The sequence below is a fragment of the Puntigrus tetrazona genome, unplaced genomic scaffold (genome assembly GCF_018831695.1).
Source record: "Puntigrus tetrazona isolate hp1 unplaced genomic scaffold, ASM1883169v1 S000000608, whole genome shotgun sequence".
In the NCBI taxonomy this organism is placed as follows: domain Eukaryota; kingdom Metazoa; phylum Chordata; class Actinopteri; order Cypriniformes; family Cyprinidae; genus Puntigrus; species Puntigrus tetrazona.
This window is the reverse complement of record NW_025048238.1, coordinates 26,433-34,404: the sequence shown is the minus strand read 5'-3', so window position 1 is coordinate 34,404 and position 7,972 is coordinate 26,433.

Here is a 7,972-nt window from a genome sequence, read left to right as displayed (position 1 = left end):
AGATTAACATAAACCTATGCTACAGTACATCGTTGATTCCCAATAGTATGAATGACCTTCCTGCGCTACTCGAGGAAAATTATCCTTTTGTCTCCACCTGGGGATGTACATCCCGAGGCATCTAGTTACCGAGCCTCTCCAGTGGACCCAGTGAGAGATGACCTTCCATTGTAAAAAGCGATACAAATCGAATTGAATTGAATACTTCATCTAAACGTGAACTTCAGATTCTATTAGTTGATTCGTTGCATAAACAAGGCGTTTTTGGTGATGAAGAAAAGTGGGTAGATTATCCTGATCCAGTTGAGGTTAGTTCAGAAGATCTTGCTCTGCAAGTTAAGAAGTTGGAGTTGAAGCCAAAGAGCATGAAAGAGTTTCTCGTTAAAAGAGCGAGAAGAATGGGATCGTGAGAAAGAAAGACGGAGAGAGCGTGAGAGACATGAGCTTGAATTGAAGAAGCTTGAGATGGAACAAGCTTGCCGCCTGAAAGAACTTGAGCTGAGAGCTCGTGAAAGGGGAGTAGTTGATGCTCCTGATTTCGACGCGAGTCGCAATATTCGTATTGTTCCTCCTTTTCGAGAACAAGAGGTAGATAAGTTTTTTGCACTTTTTGAACGTGTTGCCATTAACCTTAAATGGCCGAAAACATTTTGGCCCATGTTGTTACAATGTGTTCTCGTAGGGAAGGCTCAAGAAGCTTATTCTTCGTTATCAGTGGAAGAGTCTCTTGATTATGATCAGGTAAAAGCTGCCGTTCTAAAAATCTATGAACTGGTTCCTGAGGCTTATCGCCAAAACTTTGTAGTCATCGGAAAACTAATGATGAAACCTATGTTGAATTTGTTCGTGAGAAGGAATCAATGTTTGATCGGTGGTGTGCTTCGATGAAAGTAAAATCTTATGAGGATCTTCGTGAGCTGATTCTTTTGGAAGAATTTAAAAACTGCTTACCCGAACGTGTTGTAACGTATCTAAATGAGCAAAAAGTTTTTAAATGTTCTGCTGCTGCTTCCCTGGCTGATGAGTATGTTCTTACACATAAGAACGTGTTTCACGCTGTGCAGAAACTTCCATCTGCTAACAATAATCGCCGGCTTTCGAAACGCCATTCTGAGCGCACTTTGTCTGTGGATAAAGTGGAGAGTTCTAAGCTGGTGTCCTCACTTATTTGTTTTTATTGTAAGAAGCAAGGACACATTATTGCAGAGTGCAATGCACTCAAAAAGAAAAAACGTAACCCTAAATCGGTAGGTTTATTGATGACGTCCTCGGCACTTTCGGAAGGACTGGAGTCGTTAGCTTCACAAGCTGATATTTGTAAAGAAAAGGGGTATGTGCCGTTCATAATGGATGGTTTTGTATCTTTGGTTGGTAAAGCAAATCAGCGAAAACCAATCAAGATACTTCGTGACACAGGAGCTGCTCAGAGTTTTATTTTAGAAGAAATATTACCGCTGTCTGATGAGAGCTCTATTGGTTCGAGTGTCTTGGTACAGGGATTTGAGATGGGCTTTGTGAACGTGCCTTTGCACGAGATTGAAATTGAGTCCTCCCTTGTTACTGGCCGCGTTGTTGTTGGGGTGCGACCGTGTCTTCCTGTTCGAGACGTTACGTTTATTTTGGGGAATGACTTGGCGGGAGGAAAAGTTTTTGCTAGCCCTGAGGTAACCAGTGTTCCTTTTCCCTGCATTACTCCTGATGCATTAGCTTGGAAATATCCCTAGGTATTTCCTTCGTGCGCTGTTACTCGCGCTATGTCACAGAGATTAAAAGAGAAAAGCCATGGGAAGTCAGAAGATGGGTGTAAATTCGATCTGAGTGATACGTTTCTCACGAGTTCAGATCTGGGGAAAGTGAAGTGTTCAAATTATGTTGGTTTGGACATCGCCGTCAAGAAGCTAGACGAACCTTCTTTGGGGCTTGTTAAATTATCTCTGTCACGCGAGCAGCTTATTTTTGAGCAGAGGAAAGACAAGGAAATGTCGCCCCTCTTTGAAGCTGTTGTTCCTGTTGAGCAACTTGAGAGTGTATCGCAAGGATACTTTGTTGAAGATGGTGTGCTGATGAGGAAGTGGAGACCTTAAAATACTGCTGCTGCTGATGATGAATGGCAGAGTGTTAAGCAGGTAGTAGTTCCTTCCTCATATTGTTTTGAAATCCTGAGACTTGCACATGACGGTCCATTTGCCGGTCATTTGGGAGTAAATAAAACATATGATCGTGTGCTCCGACATTTTTTCTGGCCTGGATTAAAAAAAAATGTAGCAAGTTACTGCCGAAGTTGCCATGTGTGTCAGAAGATTGGAAAACCGAACCAAACCATTCCACCTGCTCCGCTGTATCCAATTCCAGCTATTGGTGAACCATTTGCGAGAGTGCTGATCGACTGTGTCGGTCCCTTGCCTCGTACGAAGTCCGGTAACCAGTATTTACTGACAATAATGTGTGCATCTACACGCTTTCCAGAGGTAATACCTTTACGGAAAATTACTGCTCCAGTAATGGTGAAATCGCTTCTTAAGTTCTTCTCCCTGTTTGGCCTTCCTCGTACTATTCAATCAGATCAAGGTACAAATTTTATGTCTCGTGTGTTTAAACAAGTTCTGGATCAGTTGCATATTCAACACTGCACTTCTAGTTATTACCATCTAGAAAGCCAAGGAGCACTCGAACGGTTCCACCAGACTTTAAAATCAATGCTTCGTGCGTTCTGTCTAGAGTTTCAGAAAGACTGGGATGAGGGAGTGCCTATGGTTATGTTTGCAGTAAGGGAGGTAGTACAGGAGTCTTTGGGCTTCAGTCCTAACGAGCTGGTGTTTGGACACACTGTTCGTGGTCCACTGAAGCTGATCAAAGATCACTGGTCTAATGACTCGAGTCTAAACAATGTCCTTGACTACGTTTCAGAGTTCCGTTTAAAACTGCACCGTGCATGTGAGTTGGCCAAAGAGAATTTGAAGATGTCACAACAGCGAATGAAAAAACGTTTCGATCGTAGTGCTAAACTTCGTAGTTTTTCTCCTAGTGATAGGGTGCTAGTGCTGTTACCAGTATCAGGATCTGCACTGCAGGCCCGTTACTTCGGTCCTTATCAGGTAAAAGAGAAGGTGAGTGAACTTAACTACGTAATATCGACATCCGATCGAAAGAGAAAGACTCGTTTGTGTCACATTAATATGCTAAAACCTTATTTTGAGCGAAAGCCAGATCTGTTTGGACAGAAGTCTTTTGCGTTAACGGTTTCACCCACAGATTCTTCGGTGATCAAAGAACAGGCGCTGCTCAGTGCTGATTCACCTGTTGATGAGACGCTGTCTAGTGCTGAAATTTTGACCTGTCCATTATCTTCTAATACTAATAGCACCTGTGTCTCGATCATAACTGAGGAGGATATTGACTTTTCCTCTGTGGAGCTGGTGGTGGGAAGGTTGAAAAATTCTGAGGTGATCCGAAATCTTGACACGTTTATTTCCCATCTGACTGCTGCTGAATGCGCTGACGTGACTAATGTCATTCGGACTTATAATAACTTGTTTTCTGACATCCCTTTTCGTACTTCGTTGATGGAACATGATATTGATGTTGGCGATTCATTGCCTATTAAACAGCACGCATTTGAGTAAGTCCTGAAAACGATTGCAGCTGAAAAAAGAGGTGACCTTCATGATAGAAAACGACATAGCCGAGCTTTAGTTCATGGAGCTCACCTTGTTTGCTAGTAAAAAAATCTGACGGCTCATTTCGTTTTTGCACTGATTTTAGACGCGTTAATGCAGTTACAAAACCAGACAGTTATCCTTTGCCTCGCATGGAAGACTGCGTGGATCGTGTCGGAAACGCTGTGTTCGTGACTAAGATCGACTTGCTTAAAGGGTATTGGCAGGTGCCTTTGACTGAGCGCAAAGCGATCTCTGCGTTCGTAACACCTGACCATTTCCTTAACTATACGGTCATGGCTTTCGGTTTACGAAATGCACCGGCAACCTTTCAGAGGTTGGTGAACCGTGTCATCGAAGGCATGCATAATGAGGAGGCTTATTTGGATGACCTAGTGGTCTATAGCGAGTCTTGGTCAGAACACATACAGCAGCTTGACACGTTGTTTAATCGTTTGTCTCGTGCGAATCTTACGGTCAATCTAGCGAAATGCGAATTTGGTCGCGCCACGGTAACTTATTTAGGAAAGATTGTTGGCGGTGGTCAAGTTCGTCCGGTTGAGTCTAAGGTGGAGGCTATCACTGCGTTTTCCGGTGCCCAATACACGCCGTGATCTTCGGCGATTTTTGGGTATGGTGGGATATCAAAGCCCTCCTGGTTAACTTTCCTATTTTATCTGCCCCTGATTTTTCATCTCAGTTCTTGCTTGCTGTTGATGCAAGTGACACGGGTGCGGGGGCTGTACTTCTCCAACGAGATCAGGGTGATATTGAGCACCCTGTTTGCTATTTTTCGCGAAAATTCAATAAACATCAGCGACATTATTCCACCATTGAGAAGGAGGCGCTTGCTCGTCCTTGCTCTTAAGCATTTTGATGTTTATGTAGGCTCTGTTTCAGTATCCGTTGATTGTCTACACGGATCATAACCCCTTAGTCTTTTTGAATCGAATGAAAAGCGATAACCAACGTTTGATGCGTTGGAATTTGTTTTTACAGACGTCGAATTAGACATTCGACACATTACAGTGGTAAAGATAATGTTGTTGCTGATGCTTTATCTCGTGTCTAATTGGAATAAATTGTAACTTTTTCTGTTTTACATAAAACAAAAGGAAAAGGTAAGATCACTTATTTCTACAATTTATTCACTTAAGGGTGAGGGTGTTACGTGTATCTGTGACTTTAATATGATTGAGCCCATAGGTGGTGTTGGGGGAATTCCGTACCATGAGTGGTGACGTCATTGAGGATTCCGGATATAAAGGCCGTCAGGCGAAAATGGCGGTCTCTCTCTCTCTTTCTCTCTCTCTCTCTCTTTCTCTCTCTTTCTCTCTCTCTCTCTCTCTCTCTCTCTCTCTCTCTCTTTCTTTGTTCTACGTTTCCCACGGTTCTGGTGGCGTCTCCCTTATTGCCTCTTTTGAGGCTGGTATTTTGTTTTGTTCAACGAATTTCGTTTTTATGTGGTTTCTTTTTGATTATCTTATCAGTAGCGGGTAGTTTATTAGTTAACGTTTTGTTGAGTTAGTAAGAGCTGAGGGAGGGAAGTAGTTGTCCGGAAGACTCACCCGTTCTGGTTTTGTTTGTCGGCAGACAGGTAAGAGCTGCAATCCGAGAACAGGGGTAGTCAGGGGCTTGCTTCCTTAGTTTTCCTACCCGCGATTTGTTATCCTTCATGTTTCGTTTATAAGTCATGTGAATTGTTTTTTTTATTATTTTGAGAATTATTCAATAAATGGAGGTGTCTTAAATTCATATCGGGTGTTGTGACTCTTTTATATGTTTGGCCTGTATATTTTTCGTTTGTTTTTATTTAAGCGAGCCACAAATCAGTTATGGGCCGTAACAATGGGGTTTATGGTTCCTCTGGCTTGCGTTGTTGGGGACACTTAACTTCTAGGGATTATCGTCGAATTGATTACAGAGACCGTCTCTGCATTTAATAAGAAATTGTTCACTCTCGTCATTATACATCCCTGTCATTGTATTCTTCTGCTTTATACTGTACTGTGTTTTGATGCAACCTGTGTTGTTAAAAGCGCTATATAAATAAAAATGATTGATTGAAATTTCAGAATGATCACTTATTCCTAAAAACCTGTATTTCCCATTTCCCTTTTAATTAAACATAATTCTATCCTGCTTTGTGTTAAATGGGTTTTGTTCCCTTCAAACATCAATCATGTCATGTTTTTACACATTTAAGTATTTTCTAGACACATCAGATTTTAAATTTGCCCTCCTGAAACATCTAATCTTGTGCACTTAACATTGGAAAAACCCATACCAAAAATACATTTACCTTTACATAATGGTTTAATTTTTTTAAAGAGTGTAATTGTGGTGTGCTCTGTTTATGATAAAAGCTCTGTTTATGATAAAAAAGTAAGGATCCTCGTGTCCTGTAAGAGTCACATCTCATGGCGCTTTGCCAGAAAGAAAGTGTCGCAAATAAGAGAAAAAAAAGGCAGAATTCTGACTTTATATCTCGCAATTCTGAGAAAAAAAAAAAGTGAATTGTGAGATAAAAAAGTCGCAATAACTTTTTTCTTTTTTTATTCAGTGGCGGAAACGGGCTTCCATATAAGGCAGAGTGGAAAGGCGAGCTAAAAAAAAAAAAAAAAGCAGCACGTGAGCTTCTGAAAAAAAAAAAAAAAAAAAAAAGCACGTGAGCTTCCAATGTGACGTCACAACGCAGACGCTATAGAAGACCCCGCTCGCGCTTCTAACGGCAGACGCGTATCTAGTTGAGTGAGCGGTTAGAAGCAGCGACTGATTCCACTCACTTAAACTATTCAGATTCACGATTTACAGACAGTCTTTTCAGAATATTCACACTGTTCACAAATGTCTACAACTGAGGGCAAGCCTCTCGCTCGAGCCGCCTGGGCTTCAAAACCTTCGAGTTTCAAAAGTGTCGATTCAAACGATTCGATGGAGAACAGCCCAGCAGCTGAGATGAACATCAACAGCAGTAAGTAGTGTTATTTTACTTTCTCGGTCTGAGCTCAGTCTTTGGCTCAGTTTTTGACTTTGCTTTCCAGCAAAATATGAACTTGTATGCTCGCTCGTCCAGAGGAGCCAAACAGCTCAGAGAGATATTTTTGTCATACTATGGGCTATCTATAACAGTTTAATAACGAAACCCCAGAATTCATAGAGCCAATAAATATTAAAAAAAACAATAGGGTAAACAGAGCAAACTCGAACAGAAACTTTTTGTTAGCAATGCAAATTTATTCATAAAATAGTTTAGCAGGTGGAAAGCTACATGACATTTCTTACTAGTTCTTGAAGCAGTTAAACTTAAAAGATTCGCTGTTAGTAGACTCTGAACACAACTAAGACGTCACGATAAGAGGTAAAACCGGCCTTTACCTTAACTGCAGATTTTTCTATGTCTCATTATTAGAGCTGTACTATTTTCAGCTTGAATCAGTTCACTGTCAGAAATGTGTTTGAAAAGTAATCTGTTTCTGATCTGTGGTTAGAGATGTTTGTTTCTAATATTTTTCTGTTTTTCTCTTCTTCATTCCAGGCACAGCTATCAAAGGGAAGAAGGAGAAAGCGAGAGTCGTCTTCAGGAAGCTGTGCAAAGCTGTGAAGCGGGCGGTTCTTCCGCTGGCCGGACCGAGTGGAGAGTCTCTCAGCTCAGACGGACTGGACGCTCATCTGGACGATCATGCCGGGGACGCCTGTCCCAGGTCCGTCAGCTGCCGTGGATCCTGCTGTTCCTGAGCTGCTGTGTCTGCCTGGGCAGGTGTGCGCCGATCTGGAGCTGCCGCTGTATGTGCCGTGTTCCTCCAGGATCATCGAGGAAACGCCTGTTCCAGATTCATCTGCTCTGAATCCGAGTCACAGTGAGCCATTGTTACTTTACTTATTGTTATTTTATATTAATAGCTTTTTTTCTTAGCTATTGATTGAGTTTAGATTGAGGCCCATGATGCAGTTCTGCTCTCTCCAGTGTCTGGTTCCGGGTCCGGTTCAGTGTCACCGTCGATCAAGTCAGAAAAGACACCGGACACAGTGTCTCCTGATCCAGAAATCGATTTGCCCCAAGGTGAGCCATTACCGCTTGGCAACATGTCATTTCTGTCTTATTTTCTCTTTATTGATGCTATAGACTTTTCCAAATTTACTAGCCACTCAACATTTTCACTGGCCATCATTTTGTTGTTGGGAAATTACATCAACTTTTAACTTCAACTCTGCTGTTGACAATCAAAGGAACTTACAGTCCATCTTCTGTTTCTGTGTGCTTTTCAGGATCCACTGTGTCTTTGTTTGAAGTGGGACATTTGATCGCTTCCGGG